General features: G+C 39.2%; 1 protein-coding gene across 2 annotated transcripts in view; it reads left to right on the top strand.

Moving 5' to 3' along the window:
- Positions 1 to 6,131: 6,131 nt before the first annotated feature.
- The window catches only part of LOC125014676 (zinc finger protein 609-like), a 29,447-nt gene continuing 16,158 nt past the window's right edge, over positions 6,132 to 19,420 (top strand). For both annotated transcript variants that reach the window (XM_047595937.1, XM_047595938.1), the window contains exon 1: positions 6,132 to 6,499. The gene's annotated coding sequence lies outside the window, so the exon portion shown is untranslated. The remainder of the gene's footprint in view (positions 6,500 to 19,420) is intronic.

Raw genomic sequence — 19,420 nt, 5'->3', positions numbered from 1 at the left:
TTCCTATTAATAATTGCTGATGTTATCTTCTTGTTGAGAAGGCATGCTCACACACCACATATTTACAGAGCAATTGAGTTCTATGTTTCAAAAACATGGAAGTGTTCTGTCTTCTCAATTTTGTCATTTGAATTTATGTGATCATCTCATAGACATGCACCAGACAAACATCAACCACACTATGATCGCTCATCAGTTCTTCTGAGTAGAGCTAGGACCAGCTTGTCACTGATATGACAGTTGTGCTGACAGAACACACTGGAATTTAAGGTTTTTATTTGCATTTAGAATGTAATATCGAAAACACCGTCACTTTGGAATGCAGGGTTTCTACCACATGGAGACTGCAGCCCAGACGCAGCACAGAAATAATGACAACAGACAAGGTCGCTGACAAACTATTCTCTTTTATTATTCAGCTCCATTTAAGTTGAGGCAGAAAACGTTGCAGTAAGGCAGGTCGCGCACTCTTAACAGGATTGTCTTTCAAAGGACTTGAAGGTGTAGCTTGTATTCAGTTTCACAGCGATGATGATCCCCTTTAGGTGCCCACTGATGGAGAGATGTTAAAAGCTGAAATGCACCTACATATACATGCTTGACTGTTCAATAAGAACTCTACAGGTACAGACATCTGTGCATAAAAATGTATATAAAAAAATGATAAAAAATTAAGCTTATTTTGGATATTTTTTATTGATATCATAGCAAAGCCAGTTTATTGTTATTATTATTATTGCATATTGCTATGGCATATTAATATTATTATGTGTGTCTGGCTTTTGTCTTCTTTCCATCAGTAGTTTAGAATACACATGAAAATAGTTATTAATAGATAACAGCCTTTGATCAGCTGTATCTGTCAGGATTGTAGCCTACTGACAAACTGGTCATTTGAGCAGGAACAATTGTGCTCCACAAGAAGCACTGTCTGCACATGTGTTCGCGTTATTACACTGTTGTTTATATATCGCTTTAATTTAGTATCGGAAACCTGGGGGATATTTTGTAGTACAACGGACTGTGTCAGGGTGATTTCGATATATTGAGACTTTAGCATGCATCTTCTTCAGTGTCTTCTTTAGAGCTGCTGTTCCTTCAAAATATTCCAAAATGATCCTTTTTTTTCATGGAGGAATTTTCAATATCTGATCCTTCTTGATCCATCAGGAAAGACTTGTTCCTTTTTTTTCTAGTTGCGCGTCAAGGATCCTGATAACTCACAACCCCCCTGGCATCTTAATGTGCGCCTATGGTCAAACAAGAATTTTGTTGAGTTTGTCTTCAACCAAATAGAATATTTCCTTTCTGCAAACAGGACCACAGAGGTTTCAGCTTCTCTTCTTTGGGAAACTTTGAAGGCTTATATACGTGGTGAGATTATTTCATATAGTAGCTTTGAAGCTAAAAAGAGGAGAAAAAAAGATTACAGGAACTTAGCCAACGCATTCTTCAGCTTGATAATATTTATGCCTCCTCTCCATCTCCATACAAGGAGCGACTTTCCCTGCAAGAAGAATTTAATGTACCGTCTACTGATCAAACTGTGGACCTTTTACTTAAAACTAAACATTGTAGCTATGAGTATGGGGACAAGTGTCCAGGGTGTGATGGATTTCCAATTGAATTTTATAAGACATTTTTTGATAAATTATCACCACTTTTGATTGACATGTATAAGGAATCTTTTGCGTCCTCTGAATTACCTCCAACACTTAATCTAATTTTGAAGAAATGTAAAGATCCACTTCTTCATTCTAGTTACAGTCCTATAAGCCTTTTATCTGTTGATTTAAAGATCTTGTCCAAATTATTAGCCATGGGGTTGGAGACTGTACTATCTTCTATTATTTCCCCTGATCAAACTGGGTTCATACGAAATAGATTCTATTTTTTTAACCTCAGACACTTTCAATGTAACATATAATCCCTCCACTCGGTCTGTATCAGAGGTTTTGATCTCATTGGATGCTGAGAAGGCGTTTGACCGAGTGGAGTGGAATTATCTTTTTTTATACACTGGACAAATTTGGCTTTGGGCAGATATTTATTACATGGGTTAAACTTCTTTATTCTTCTCCAATGGCATTAGTTCAGACCAATTATGTTCTCCCAGAGTACTTTCCCTTACATCACTCCACCCATCAAGGCTGTCCATTGAACCCACTTTTATTCGCTATTGTTATTGAGCCTCTTGCCATTGCCCTAAGGTTGGATACCTCTAAAACTGGTATATTCAGAAATGGAGTTGAACATAGAGTCTCCCTTTATGCGGATGACTTGTTGCACGTCTCCAATCTTTCAGCTTCGGTTCCAGTGGCCCTGGATATTCTCACATCATTTGGTTATATTTGGGGGTATAAACTTAATTTGGACATGAGTGAGATTTTTCCTTTAAATGATGCAGCGCATAACTCTCTGTAGGACTTCCCATTTTTCTCCCTTCCCAGTTAAAATACGGGATTACGAGATTTTTGACCGTGGTCGCTACTGCCCTTGTCGCTTACAGCTCAAGTAAATACTGTTAAGATCAATATCCTCCCCAAGCTATCATATCTTTTTCAGTGTATTCCTGTTTTTCTTCCTCAGTCCTTTTTTAGTAAATTGGATAGTTTGATCTCTGAATTGATTTGGAATAAGTAAGTTCCCCGATTACGGAGGGAGCTATTAAAGAGACCAAGGTCACTTGGCGGTCTGGCTCTACCTAATTTCAGATTTTTTTACTGGGCTGCAAATCTGAGAATATTTCAGTTTTTGATTCAATATGAGAAGTCGCACAGCTGTCCAACATGGCTAAAAATGGAAGCACTTTCTCCTAAACCTGCATCGCTGACGGCCTTTTCATTGTCCCCTTGGCTTCACTTTGTCACCCTACTCTAGAAATATTTTGGTTAAATCCACTTTAAGAATTTGGAAGCAATTTAGACGCCACTTTGGCCTTCAGACCTCCTCTTTCTTAGCTCCTATATCGGCCAACCCTATTTTTCATCCATCTCTGGTTAATGGAGCATTTTCTAATTGGTCAAATTTAGGAATTACGCCTTTTAGTGACATGTATATTGAAAATATCTTCGGATTGTTCCAGCAACTGTGTGACAAATTTTCATTACCAAATTCACAATTCTTTAGGTGTCTACAGACACAATTCCCATTTTCCAAATCTCCCAGCAGCTTCACCACTTGACCCCTTCTGACCCCTTCTTATCTCCTCTCCTTTGATAAAACTTGTGGTCCTGTTTTTGCACATGTGGACGGTTTGGTATCCCCTACTATCCCAGAGTGACTGTTTTATTTTATGTCTTTATATGATTTGTAGTTTATCATTTTTTAACTGCAGTGGATTGAAATGTTATCACTTTCTTAAACTAATTTATATTTTTTTTTGTACTTGTATATGTTAATGTATGTTTGACTTTGGTTGACCAATGTGTATGTTCTACAGTTCTGTTTTTATGCTTTTTGTATTATGACACTACTCAAGTATTTGCACTTGGAATTTCCTGTATGTCTCCTGACTTTATGCCAATTACTTATTTTTACAATGCTGTTGCTGGAGATATACCTATCTGGTTGTGTACTGTGTCACAAAACTAATCTGAAAAAAATAAAAAAATAAAATAAACATAGACATAACAAAAAGCGCTGCCAACATGACAGGATCATCAAAAATCAAAGTATGGCACAAGAGGCGTGGCAGGGAAACAAAAACATGGAGACACGAATGAAGACATGAAGCCAAAAAGCCATGAAGATGGGGACTAAAATGACGTAACAGGGAACAAAGGGAAGGCAGGGCTATATATACACACAGGGCTGAGGGATGGCAAGACACAGGTGAGACAAATCAGGGCAATCACATCGGGAGAAACCAATGCGCAATCATGAGCACAAGAGGAAACACCACAGACAGGAAAAAAGAAACTTTACAAAATAAAACAGGAAACTCAAAACATGATACAGACAGAAGGGAAATCATGACAGTGTCTTTATAGGTTGCATTGATCTAAGTCCTCTATCACAGAGAAAGGTTAGCAGGTTACCCTCTGGGCTTAATTATGAACAGGCGTCATCCAAACCAGAGAGGAAGCTCAGGTGACAATGGTGGCTAGTGATCTTTCACAAAGTTGGACACATAAATAAATTACTTTAGTTTGTTCATATTTAAAATCTTCTGCCAATCTCTGTCAACTATTTGAGGGATTTCTTCTGCTCTTCTCAGCCTCATCATATCTAATCAACTCTATGTCCCTTTCTCTTTCTTTCAGTTGGCACTGGCTTTTTCCTCCTCCTCCTCCCACTACTCAAAGTTCAACTTGTTCCTGATGTGTCCTCAGGGGTGAAGAAAATTAGGACAGGCAGGTGGTGGAATGCTTCAATGCCAATACCCCATTTAAACTGTGGAAAATCACTTGGAATGGTGGCCCAGCTGGGCAGACATAAGATCCTTTAGGAAACGTTGACCTGTTCTAAGCCATGATCATTTATGGGATGAGAGTTGGTTCAACTGTACCCTTGAAGTGGAAATCTTGAGCATGCCAGTCCTGGCTGATTTATGACCTGTATTAGACCTGTAGTACACCTGTAGAATCTGGTAGTTTAATACTACACAGTCAAAAAAAGGACAAAATCTTAGATGTAGATGATACAGTGACTGATACACTCACTGACAACACTTGACCAGATTTTGCCAGTGAAGCTGAGCCGGTTGGAAATGTTGCATTAGCAGCAGTCTATCAGCTATTGCCTGATGATGATTTATCATTCTGCATTTATATCCAAACACGTTTATAGAGTTTGTAGAGATTACAACAAAATATATCAACTCAGTAAACACATATCCGTGACCATATTGTACATTATTGTCAAAATGTGTGGGTTAGATGTGGTATTGACTCATTGTACGATGTCCTTGCACTATGTTTCTATATTTGTGCTAAAAAAATATATATATATTATTTAAAGTTTCATTTTTCAATGAGTTACAAGCAAAACAAAAAAAGACAAAAATCTATCCAGCCTGGGAGTTTGAGGGTTCTGTGCAGTATCTTAGCTGTTTGTAGAACTGGACTGAGGCTTCAGGTGTTGTTCCTGGGATCTGTTGGAGCTACTCTCCCAGTTTGGGGGTCACTGCTACAGGAGACCACGCTCACCTTAACCTTACACACCTGTCCCAGCTGTTCTTTCAACCTCTATCACCACCACCTTCTTCTGCTCGTTATCTATCACCACTATGTCTGTTTGGTTAGCCAGGACTTGTTTGTCAGTCTCAGTCAGAACCTTGGCCCTATATATATATATATATATATATATGTGTGTATATATATATATATATATATATATATATATATATATAATAACTTTTTAGCCATTTCATTGTGCCTGTGTGATGTACTTTAGACAATGAATTGTAATGTTGTGTTTATTTTTAAAATCAGTTCAACATATCAGTGTTGGTGTTAAAAGAATAAGGTTAAATTCTCACACCAGAAAATATTTATAAGACATCCTTTTAATGGAATGGAAAACAATACTAAGTTGTACAGCGAGATTAAAAAAGTGAACTACTTCCTGTGAAGTAGCAGGTGATTTATTTTCTGGCTTTTGTAATTGACATTAGCTGCAGCAATCTGTCCGTTTGTTTGTCTGTAAATGAGGTAGATTTCCTATAAGCAAGTACTGCACAATACCAGTGTTGAGAATTGATCAGATATTGCACATTGAAAATGCACAGTGGATTGCCCAGACCGGAGCCTCAAGTCTTTAGCTCACTTGTTGCCATTAGATAAAAATATCATTATCAGGAAGACGTAATTTGTTTTCCTCATATACAATACCAGTCAAATGGTGTTTGAACACAGCATCTCATTCCATGTTTATTCTTTCTTTTTTATTATTTTTCTACATAGTAGATACATGGCCTACCAAAGACATCAAAAGTATGAATTGCTGTAAAGAATTGTGTAGTACACAAAAAAGTGTTAAGCATGCTTCTGAGTTTTCATTAATTTAATCCAAATATCATCAAATACCATCAGTAACAGCTTCAGTCCGTTGACTCCAGGTCCACTCAAATCCGTAAAAACCGGTTCCAGGTCCAGTGACTCCAAAAATCCAGCGTTCCAGGGTTTGGTTGTATTGTACCCAACAGCCATTTAGCCCCGCGGTGCTGTTTGTCTGTCTGTTGCTGTCTATGTGTCCGTTAACTGGAATACTGCGATCTGATACTCTGGGAATATCGGATCCAGTCATGGAATGTCTGGAATCAGTTGCATTTTCACCCGTCTACGAAAACTGACCCCATAATGTGGATGTATCACGCTGTTTTCCAGTTTTCTCCGGGATATGATCGTGTGATGGCTGCGGTCCAGTGAACTAGGAGCACGTTGACTGCTCCGCCTGTTCAATCCACCACTTTAGAAGCTTGTCTTAATTGTTTCTATGGGGTTATCAGAACATATGGAGTGTACATGATACTACTTGGACAGGGATTCCGAACGGGGTAAGTGGGAACGTTAACGCGGCCTATCCTGTTGTGATTTGGATCCACTTTTTTTTCAAACGCGGGATAGCCTGCTAGCTATCCCGGTGCTAAGCTCACCAGGCTAGCTGTTGTCTTTGTCTGGAGAGACCGGGCAGCTAAGGGGCAGGCGTCAATCATCGGACACGTCCCCGTCTGACCTGCTTGTTTCCTTGTAACCCACCTGCAAACCCCAGACCTCTACACCTACATTTTACTTATTCGCTTTCATACTAACAAATACGTTTCGTTGTTTGTCTAATCTGAGTATTTGGAACCAATTCTTCACAGCTACTGGCAACTATCCGTTTAGTATTTGTTTTACAGTCCGGTTAAATGATCACCGACGCGTTAGCGTGTTTACAAGCTACTGTAGCATTATATAAATTATTTATCTGTAACGTCACATTGCCCCAGTGCCCGATATGACTTTAATCGTGAAAATCAATGATGCACACTATTAAAAAACAACGTACGTGTTGAGGTGGAATGTAATCACTTGTCCGATAATGGATACTGGGGAGGTTGACTGCGCCGCATCGGTAATTGTCTTATTAGGCTACAACTGGGACATTAGGTCAATAGTTACATAAACGAAGCGTACAACGTTCTGCATTGATTCTTAGAACTGGTTTGGTGGCATAGTTCTAAACTTTACATGTCATTGTAGGAGATGCGAAAACGGGCCGTTTATTTCAAAATTCCACGGGGAATAATGAATTCTTACAACCTGAGCAAAGCGACTTGCGTCCGATAATGGATCTCGTTAGCCTTTTAGCGGGCCACGATGGGCCTCGGTTAGCTTCAAGATGTACTCACTGCTTGTGAATACATACATTGTTCTGACTATTGAATTAAAGTTGTTGTGCATTTTAGTGTTTTTGTTCAGCTGAAGGAGCTGTTAGACGTTAGTAGTGTGCGTGTTGACTTTGGGCTAGAAGTCAGTGATGTGGGGCCGACGCGTCAGCCATCGCTAGTTAGCCTCCCAGTTCATTTAGCTAACGGGATCTTATTGACATAGCCTTGGTGGGTCATGTGTGCCAGATTTATGGACATTTTCAAATAGGCAGTGTTTTATAGCGTTTTAAGTATACCATTAGTTCAGCAAATGTTGTCTAAACGGGAAAATATCCAAAGGTCTCTGGTAACGCTAACTAGGGATGTGCGTGTCGATCCAGAATATCGATACTTCCGATCTAGACGTGTTTTTTTTTTTTTTTTTAGAATCGATCTTCTCATCAAAAATATCGATACCGAGTCCGCTATGACAAGAAATATTCATACTTAAACACCAAATCTGTAACCTGTAGTCTGAGACAGACCTCTATGATGGAAGCCCTTCGCAGAGGCAGGCAATATCCAGGTATTGTGAAAATACACTCTCCGGCCACTTTATTAGGTACACCTTGGACCCCCTATTGCCTTAAGAACTGGCTTAATTCTTCATGGCATACTTTCAACAATGCGTTGAAAACATTCCTCAGAGATTTGGTCCATATTGACATGATAGGATCACGCAATCGCTGCAGATTTGTCGGCTGCACATATATGATGTGAATCTCCTGTTCCACCACATCCCAAAGGTTCCTCTATTGGACTGAGATCTGGTGACTGTGGAGGCCATTTTAGTACAGTGAACTCATTTTCATGTTCAAGAAGCCAGTTTGAGATGATATGAGCTTTGTGACATGGTACATTATCCTGCTGGAAGTAGCCGTCAGAAGATGGTACACTGTGGTCATAAAGGGATAGACATGGTCAGCAGCAATACTCAGGTAGGCTGTGGCATTTAAACCATGCCCGGTTTGTACTAAGGGCCCAAAGTGTGGCAAGAAAATATCCCCGACACCAATCGTGTTGTTTATGCCAAATTCTCACCCTGTCATCCGAATGTGGCAGCTGAAATCGAGACTCGTCAGGCCAGGCAACATTTTCCAATCTTCTATTGTCCGGGGTTTGTCTAGCCTGTGTGAACTGTAGTCTCAATTTCCTGTTCTTAGTTGACAGGAGTGGCACCCGGTGTGGTCTTCAGCTGCTGTAGCCCATCTTCTTCAAGGTTGGATGTGTTGTGTGTTCAGAGATGGTAATATGTATTCCTTGGTTGTAACGAGTATCACCTCCAACCAGTCTGCCCATTCTCCTCTGACTTCTCACATTTTTATCCACACAACGGCTGCTCACTGGATATTTTCTCTTTTTCAGACCATTCTCTGTAAACTCTAGAGATGGTTGTGCGTGAAAATCCCAGTAGATCAGCAGTTTCTGAAATACTCAGACCAGCTCATCTGGCACCAACAACTATACCACGTTCAAAGTCACTTAAATCCCCTTTCTTCTCCTTTCTGAGGCTGTTTGTGTTAACAAGCACAGTTGCACCTAATAAAGTGGCCACTGAATGTATGTCACAGTGTCCATCACAGGCATATACACATGCTGTTGTTTTTCAACAAAAAACATAAATGGGAAAGGATTGTAGAATGTAGAATGTGACATTTGTTGTCAGAGTGCAAGTTCTGTCAAGTTCTAACCTGAAGACTACTGTCTCGTCCAAAAATAATTCTATCCAAGTCAGAGCAACTGTTCTTATTTTTAATTTTTATTAGAATTATTTTTTTTTAAAATGTGCTTCGCTGATTCTCAGTTGACTTGATGATAGATTGTCTTTAACTGCTCTGATTAACGAGATATCTGATATTTGGCAGCTTGTTTAATTCTTATACAGAAGTATAAAATACATTTTTCATTATTACATTTACAAATGTTAATTTTCATATACACAAGTAGACATCTAAAATATATTGGTATCGGATACTAGCCTTGATATTACTTGGCATCAGAACGAAAGGAAAAATAGTGGTATCTCACATCTCTAAGGTAAACCTTAGGAATCTTTGCAAGCCAACCACATGCAGCAAATAGCCCCTCATTAATCATAACTTGCAGACGGGGAATACAAACATTGAAGTTGCCGTTAAGGAAAAAAAGATACAAGCGATGTGCCAAAATGCCATGTTATGCAAGGTTTCTGCGATTGAATGAAGCCTTGTGCCATCCCTCAATGCTAAACTTTACTGGTCATAGTCTATTAAGATGGTCAGTCAGTTTAAATGCATGACAGCAGAGGTGTCAAACTCATTTTAGTTCAGGGGTCACATTCAGCCCAATTAGATCTCAAGTGTGCTGGACCAGTAACATAACAGCATAATAACTTATAAATAATATAACTGTTTTTTCCACAGAACTACAAGGAAATTAGCTAAACGTTTACATTCAATAAAGTTTCCATGGGGGGAAAAATATAATTTAAGATAAATAAGTGCAATTTGGGCACATTGCTGTTTAGCTCTGGGGCCTTGTGTTTGACACCTGTGCCTTACAGATAGTCTGTCTTGGTGTCAACACTATTTTAACAGCATAATAAGCACACACTCCTGCACGCGCGGACATTAAAGGACACAATGGACATTTATCTTTGTAGTAAATCCACTGTCTGTGTTCTTGTTAATTCTCATGCTCTACTGAACCTTACACCATTATATTTACTCGGTAATTCATTGCTGTCTCATTCCAAACCCTTTAGACTTGTGAATGAGTGGCCTTTAGAGTAAATATACTTAAACATGTACTTATATCTGTTATATAGATATAGGTCTATCAGGTCGACCTGCTACACAGATTCAGCATAGTAAAGTGGGTGAAATGCAGCTGACAGTTCTGACTACTGCAGATTGTGCTGTACACTCCTGCTAAAGGGTCACATACGCTCACCTCCAGCATGACAGTTGACTTTTTGTGTCACATGCCCCTTTCACATCGAAAATCCTGGGTTGACCTGCCTTTGCTGTGCTTTCACATCACCAGAAGTCCTGGGTCTGACCTCCCGCTCTGAGAGCTGCATGCCTGTTTTTTTCCCCTCTTACATCATCGCGTGGACAACATCATCATTACACATTTCACAGATAAACAGTGGAAAGCATTGTGTATTTTTTTAAGGTATCTTAAAAAACATACAGACAATACACCATGACAAATAGACAAAACAAAAAAAATAGAGCGCTGCCATGATCGTTAAAAAGTGTGGGATGTTGCTTTACAAGCTGTATATAAACACAGTCGCACACGCATTTCCTGATCGGTGCAATTTCCCAAACATGACGCAGAGCTAATTCACTTATGTGCTTACATTAATGATTGTGTAACAACACATTTGATTTGTTTGACTGAAAAAAAAAAATGAACAAAAATCCCTGCCCTTCAGAGATCGGTCTCTTATGGGACTAGACCAAAACTTTGGTCTGTTTTTGAGCTGGAGCTTCTACAATGACACAGTCTGTCAGGCCCTTGAGTGACAAAATCAGAATGTAACCGGCAGATACATCAAAGTCAGAGCGAAAAACCCGGTTCGGCGTGGCATTTCTGTTCACGTCGAAGTTGAGCTGAGCCGATAAAATCCCAGGTCCATTGCCGAGTCGACCCTTTCACATTGAGCGAAAAACCTTCCAGTCATTGACTGGTTGACTGATGTGTATCTTGAGTCATTCAGTGTTTGTTCCATGCTTTAAACTGGGGTGAGGGCAAGGAATGTCTCAGTTACAAGGGTATTAAATAGAACAAAGCGTTCATGATTCTAAAGAATTTTAGATTTTAATTTCGCTTGTAGGATAAACTGGTTCACTGATAATAATTTTCTGAAGTGTTCCTGAGCACATGCAGAGATTTTCACTGCAGAATCGTGTCAGTCTGTTTTTATTTCACTACCTCTTAATGTCCTGAATCATGGCCATTTTCTCTTTGTTTTCTCTTTGTTTTTGGTGGTGGTAAATATGGAAAAATATATATATAAAAAACAATGTCTAAACAATATGTAAAAAATGTAAAATAGTAGTTCTTGTAGTTCTTGTAAGTTCTTGTAAGTGCCTTAGAGTTAAGTAAGTAAGTAGGGACCTTCTACCTACTATGGTGCTATATTAAACCTGGCCTATTGCAATTTAGGAATATATTTTTTTTTTTGCAACATAGGTTCAAATATTAATTTTTCTGTTTCAAACGTGCCACAATAGGTTGGCTGTGCAACTTCCGTAAACATGAACATACTTGAAATAAACTTAAAATATAAAGAAAATTCAACGAAGCCATCCATTTTGGCCTCAGTAGTTGGCTGATGGAAGTGAGCTTTTTTCTCTTTTGCTAATTTTGCAGCGAGCTCCTGCATTTCACCTGGGGACTGAATAGACTCTTGGCCAATTGCAGGTAACCTGGTACATGGCGTGTACTATGAGGCTTCCTGATTGGCTCAGCAGCGTTAGGGGCAGGGCCTGCGGTGTACAGGAGGCTTAGATTGACAGGTCTTGTCTAGTGTGCCACTCTGTGTGAAACACTGTGCTGTTGAGACAGCTCCTATATCACTGAATGAGTGAAGTGCTGACTGAACGCATTCTGCCTCCATTTATCCATTTACTAAAAGATGTTGGATTCACATTGATGTGTATTTAAACAAATTTCAATTTGCGAGGGAAAATAAAAAAACACGCGTGTGTGTGTGTGTGTGTGTGTGTGTGTGTGTGTGTGTGTGTGTGTGTGTTTTGTGTGTGTGTGTGTGTGTGTGTGTGTGTGGGGTGTGTGTGTGTGTGTGTGTGTAATGACCGATCAACCAAAGATTTTGCGACCCCCCTTCAGTACCTCCACAGACCCTAGAGGTCATGGACCCCTGTTGAAGACCTGTGCTCTATTCCCTGTCGACCGAATTCCAGTGTCTTGGAATCAAACAGCATCTTTAAGGATTGATCAGTTGAAAGTTCAAGTAGCGTGTTCTCCAGATCAGACGTCAGATGATTCGCTGTGATCTTATCTAGTCATATTGTCCAGGGCTCCAGTTTCCTTGTGAAGTTTATCATTCAGTCACACCATGCTTATGCACCTTGCAATGACATATATTAAGGCCATTCAGTTTTTCAAATATGACAAGACATATATGCCAGTCTTGTTAGACACTCAGGATCAATGAGGAGCACAGCAGGCTGTGATCCACGTTCATTAAGAAACAAACACACCTCATCCTGCAGCTCATACAGTCACACAGCACGCCCTGTTGTAAGTGGAGCTGCAGGCCCTGAGACTCTGATCACAGGTGTTACAGAGAGTGGCAAACAGTCTCATATTAAGGGGGACGTGATTGGATTAAGTTGACAGTTTTTACCACAGTTTCAAGAACACGTTTAAGCCCTGTGTCCAGTGTTTTGCTTGTTAGAGCTTCTTTGTATAATGCAGAGATAAAATTGAAGTGAGGGTCCACTTTTTTGACTCTTGCTTTTAGTCCCTCCTTTTTTGTACCATTACCATTACATTTTGTACCACATTCAAGATTCAAGAGTCTTTATTGTCATTATGAGAACATAACAAAATTTGGCAGCGACCCCGGCTTAAAGACACACATAAAGACACAGACATTTAAATAACACTTATGGAATACAGAAAGAAAACACCTTTAATTTAAAAAAAAGATTTAAAGATTAAAATGATATATATATATGTATGTGTATATATATATATATACACACACACACACACACACACACACATTCAAGAAAATGTTCACATCGTAAGTGAGCATAAAGTGCAGCTTAACGTAGGTTCCAGTCTATGAAATGTTGTGACTGTGTGTGATTGTCCTGAGGACTGATATATACCATCTGTACACACAGACCTCTTCTTTTAGCTTTGTGAAAGTGTTCTCTCCTGCGCACGTTCCCTCCAGCGGGGTGCACAGTAGCATCTCTTCATTAGGTTTTCCTTCAAAACAGTATCTGACTAATAGGAGCTGGACAGAGCTGGATACATATGTGGATTCATTTGATTGTAAAGAATATTATCCCCCCTCTATCACTCTGTCAGTAACGCTTGATGTCCTGAGCCATGTCTGTGATGCAGCGGGCAGTAGTCCCATCAGAGTGCAGCACCGAATCCATCTCAGCAGCCAGTTTAAATCCATACATAACCCAACTCATAGCTATAACCACAGGTTGAATTCAGTTTCCCCCTGCTGTTACTCCAGAAAAATACCAAGGGAGGAGCAAGGATGCTTGATGTTTCAGGTATCTTGGCATGTTCACAGATTTTAGACTTCCATGTGCCAGAACCTCTGTGCACATGCAGAGTGGAGATGTTTACCTCATTGATGATGGTGCATGTGAATCCATGCTGGATGAATTCCTTTCGATTCTTTGGGTTGGTGGAAACCGGTGTGCTGGCTCACTCTGTAATGCCACCCAAACACTAGATGGTGCTGTGTCTTTTTTACCAGTCGAGTTCATTTTTGTTTCTACTTCCTGCTTCCCTTTCAACAATCAAACTTTTGCCAAAATCTTTCTCGAATTCTGATGAAAGTTCGCCCGTACAAATATCTGTATCTCCAAACCTCCTCAGTTAAACCTTATTGATTCTTTATTGGTCCAAAACATCAGCTCAAAAGTCATGAAGATGGAGAAGTAGCTAGAAATATCAAAGCAGAAACATGCGACTACCAAGGGGCCAATTGCAGCTGTAGTGCTCTGCATCACGGCGGTACATTTACATTTCTGGGGAGGTGCACGTCAGCATGTGCCCTATCCATTTTATATTTTTTTGTTATTTATTTATTTGGCTTTGACTTTGAACATTTAACTGACTTTGTGGAAAAAATATTGGGATGTATATCAATATTAAACCTGAATACATCGGCATATTAGTTCTGGTCCATATCGACCAGCTGTATGTTTTCCCAGCCCCTCGTTTTCCTCCTCATGCAGTGTATCACAGCCTGGTGTAAATCATTAACATCTCTGACAACCTGTTAATAATCAGGGCAAGTATTCAACCTGTCTGGGACATATAGTATATAGCCCAGCTGAGCCAGAAGGTTATTTGCCAGCATTCCAGCTTGTCTGTGCTGAGTTGTGGAATTGTGCAGGCCAAGTTTCTGTCGAAAAAACCAGGATGATTTGTCCTTCTGTTGCTAAAAAGACTGTTTGGCTGAACTTGTTCGGTCTCAAGTGCCTTTAGGAGGTCCTGCCACTTCACTGCCTTTAATTAAGTGTGGCATTAGAGGCAGCTGAACAGAAAGTCGGATCTGAGAACATCTCTGTTGTTTAGATGTCGCCAGCTAATCCACTCAGTAATTTTTACACAAGCCGATTAGGAATTAGTGTGTTGGTTTGAACACCAGAGAGTCAGCAGTTGAACTCCTTAAAGTCCAGAAATAAAGTTTCTCTGCTGCTACAATGGTTACCTGTCGTTTGATTCCAGAAAAAAAAAATCTAATATGAAATGACTGCAGATTCAAAAAGGAAAGCCTGATGCAGGTGGGTGTTACTGGGAACATGAGATTCCTTTCAAAAATAGTGCAAAGAAAGAAAAAGGGAAAATGGCCAAATAGAAGAAAAAAAAGAATTGCTTAATTGCTGCTCAGCCCGTAGTACCATACATTGATTTCATATATATATTTCATATCTGCTAAAAGCATAAACTTTTTTGATGTAATTGATTCTGTAATTACAATCTATTTGCATGGAATACATTGATGTATAGCATTGTTTACTCTCATCCACATTTATGGATGTTTCTATTGCTAGGCATTAGACAGAAACCAGATGGAGTCAGTGCTTTGAAACAACTAGCTAACAAACTAGCTAACAGCTACCTAATGTTAGTTAGACAATAATATTACGAATAATCGCCGATATTAACCATAACTTTGACATATGTTTTGTATATATGAGCGTTTTGCTCATATATTGAAGTCTTGCTAGCTCAATGTAGGCTAGCTAGGTATCACTATGGGTTTGTCCCATTCTAGTATCACCTTGGAGCAGATGTATGTATGCTTGTTTATTTTCTTAAGATTTTGCTGGGAGTTACCCTGAGTTACCAAGATGGCTGCCCCATGTGTAAGCAGTAATTGGAAGCTCCTATAATATTCCATTTATTAGCACTTCTTTGCATTAAATCGGTCGTACAGAGAGAATCTTTCGACATACATATGTTGAAATTCTGTTACAGTTTAATTTAAAAAAATCTTGTGTTATATTGTAACTAGTCCATGTCCATGTCACGCTAACAATGGCTAAAAACCATTGTGGCAAACTGATTAATAGTGTAATTATTTTATTTATTTTTTAAAATAAATTTCTGCCTCATATGGTCATGTAGATTTCCCTAAACAATTCTAGTAAAACAACTCATGAGTTGGTTCAAGTTATCTGTTCGATTTACAATTTTTTTTAACTTAAATAACCTAAATTTAGCTTAACATTATAGCAATAAAATGTAAAAATGTAAAATGTAAAGTTCTGTTCAGACAAGGCAAGCACTTTCATGGATGCGGCCATCTAGTTTTCTGACTTCTGTAATGCCTACAACTCAGGTGTGATGTCATTCTTTGCTCTGACTTCAGACCTCTGAGGTAAATGGAATGCATCCTTACATATGCCATAGGCACACCCCTTCACCATTTTGCTTGTCGGAGGTCGGCAGCTTGACGGACCTTGTTTACATAGTAATGGTTGCTAGGATGTATGATTGGACAATAACTTTTCACGTCTGGGTTTTCCAAAAAAGGTCCATTGCAGGACTCTTTGTGCTTATATCACTAAAACGTTCTCACTATTTCCTGACATACCACTCTTCAGTTTTTTTCCCCCCTGGGTTACCATGTAAACGTAATGTATAGATGTGCAAGGAAAGGCTTTATTTTGAAACTTATTTCAGAGCTGATTGTAGTGCCATCCATTTTTTCTCACCTTCACCTTTGCTTTGTCTTAGTAGCCTATCAGCCATACAAAATTATTTGTTTCTCTTTCCATTATATTGATGGCTTTTTATAATTGTTTTCAGGATTTGCTCAGTGTTGTTGGCGAATTGGCTGTGTGTTTGGTCAGAGCATCTGAAGTCCTGTTATTAGCAGCAGGATTAGCTCTGCCCCCTCCTGTCTGACCACCTGGAGGCTCAGGCAGAGGATAAGCATATGATAGACAGGGCTGAGTGGTGTTGAGACACCTGTCAGTATGGGTTAAAGCTGCTTGGTCCAGTCAAAAAGTAGAGCGAGCAAAATATTAATTCTTTTATACCACAAAATGGTAAAGATCCAAGGAATGATTGTATGATTTTTATTGATTCAGTACTTGACGAGTTTTGGTCCTAGGACACTAAGTGCATTTCCATGCACGTGAAAAAAAACTAATTATTGCCTTGATCGGACTATAACAGGAAAACTTAAGTGCATGTAAACACGTTACTCCGATTAAAATCGGAGTTCTCATTATCCGATTGAGACACCCAAATAATGCGATTGGAATCGGAATTTTCATTCCATAATGCACATGCGCATGCTCCACCACCACTGCGCTAGCGTGTGACCCCGGAACAAAAACATCCAAGAAAGCCGATCGCACAAGAAGAGAAACGGAGCCGCTAGAAGAACCGTCTGAGGGATAGTGCGGATCTTACCTGCATCAGAAGTAGCACGAACGTACAAGATTAAAAAATATACTATTATCCGTCTGGTTGTTATTTGAAAAGTCAGTCTGCCACATGAACGACTATTATATCCCACTGAAAAGACATGTATCGCCACCTAGTGTGGAGGAGGAGAACAGTTTTTCGATTTTCTTGCGCTGCATGTAAACTGGGACAAGGACTGTAGTGAGAAAGTCGAATTTTGCACATAGCTCGATTAAGCTCTGCATGTAAACGCACTGACTGTTTATTCTGACTGCAGAAAATAGTTTGATATAACTTAATAAGAATAGACTTGAACTACTCATATAAGTATACACCTTATTAAGGTCTTAATTTCTTTTTGTTTGATTATTGCATACTTTTTTTTTACTTGGATTAGTTGAGTCTTTTTTCTATTACTTGTTTTTAATCGGTCTTTGTCAGGGGACGTCACACTCTCAAAGCTGTAGTGCATTTTGGGTTATTGGCACTTTTTTTGTGGGTGAATAACAGGGTGAAGCACGGTTGAGTGAAAGGATGCAATAGTAATTGAAATGATAAAAAGAGTTGACCTTTGTGTTGGATAGCTGCTAGAGATGTGGAGGAAAAAATAGCTCACAAGCCAGTGCCCAGTTAGTTTTTTTTAAGATTTGACAAATGAATCAAATTTAAAACTTTATTCTTCACACAGAAAACAAACTTCACACTCAAAACATGCAGAATAGTAAATTAACATGTGAAGTGAATTGTTTGGTTTTGTGTAGTACAACTGCAATGATTGAGTTTTTAATGCATTTGAACCTGCTTTAACAGTAAGATGCGTATATGACATTTTACATAACTGGTGTTATATTGACCTAGCCATCAGTGGATATAAATCAAATGGAAGTAAGATTTAGAGAACAAACTATGTTATGAAAATTATGCCGTGATCATTACAGTATCATTACATGATGATGATCAGCATCAACTTTTGTGACTTGTTTTATTTTTATTTTCCCTGTACTTTGGTGCTTTGTCAGTGGTTTTGCGTGTTTTCACATCTGTTTCGAAATTACAACAGATCCTGCACCCAGTCATTGGAAAAGTGTCCATGAGCTTTAAGGGATTTATAAGTTCTAAACTCCTCAAAAGTATAAGTGCTCATTACATATACCAGATAATTGGTGATGTCCAGGGAAGAAGTTGGAGACAGCAGTTCTGGGTCGGACCTCCAGCTGTTCACCCTCAGGTCGAACGGATCGATATTATTTATAGCAAGCAACTTGGCCAAGTACCTGTCCCTGGCGTCTTTGCTGAATTTGTCTCAGTATCCAATCATTTTTCTTCTGTTTTTCCACTTTCCATCTTCAGTTAAACCTCCCCTGCCATCTTCTCACATTTTGTTTATACTATGGTAACCATTGAAAATAGCGACGGGGGGCGTGTCACTCACATGGCTGACAAAGACGGATTATATCAGTTATTTATTTGGTCAGCTCCCTAACGGATATTAACCAAAACACTTATCTTGCCGTAACATATTTCAGCATGAAATCTAACTTTAACGTATGATTCAAGGGCTCGGTATTGTTACTAATTAATATATTGAAATACCGGAATTGATTTGATTCTGATTCACATGCTCCCAGTTCACTTCAATATCAACTCTTTTAAGATATGCAGATTTCAAAACAATTTCCACAATGTTTTGCCTCTAGTTGACGCATCTTGTACATATCCTACTTATTAAATCTGGTCACCTTCCAGGCCTGATGGGGCTCTCTGGATTGTATAAATGTCTGTCATGTTTTGAATGTCCTTCACACATGGACTAATGTTGTTGCACCATGTCGTGAGATCTGTTTTGCGATGCAGTCTCACAAGACCACAGAGACCGAAATAAGTGCCTCTTGCTGTCCATCTCCCACAATGCATAGTGTGTGTGATGTCATACACACTATGCATTGTGGGAGATGCCCCACCCATGCATGCTGCAGTGATGGGGCTCTAAGAGGACTTCCACAGAGTTCAGAACAAACCTTTTCTTGGTCTCACAGCCTTAGGAGCACTCACAGCCACATAGATACATCAGTACGATCTCTTGTTGTTTCCAACAACTTTGTTTCCAACAACTTTGTTTCAGACATTCATCTGTATTGGGCTGAATGAACTGTTTGTCCGTTATCTTGTCCAACATCTTGTGTAAGTCCTAGTCGGGACTTAATGTAATCAGCTCTTCCCTGATTCAAAGGCTCCTTGTCTAATGAATTACATAATGATCTTTCTTAGCTTCCTTTTGGTCTCAGCCCTCTGATAACCCACATTTTCCCTGGTCTCACTCAGTGCGTTTACGTGTAGAGCTTAATCGAGCTATGCTCAAAATTTGATCTTCTCACTACATTTCTTTTCCCAGTTTACATGCAGCAGAGAAAATCAAATAACTGACGGGAA

The sequence above is a fragment of the Mugil cephalus genome, chromosome 10, assembly GCF_022458985.1.
Source record: "Mugil cephalus isolate CIBA_MC_2020 chromosome 10, CIBA_Mcephalus_1.1, whole genome shotgun sequence".
Lineage (NCBI taxonomy): Eukaryota > Metazoa > Chordata > Actinopteri > Mugiliformes > Mugilidae > Mugil > Mugil cephalus.
The sequence above is the reverse complement of the archived record's forward strand: the minus strand, read 5'-3'. Positions and strand labels throughout refer to the sequence as shown.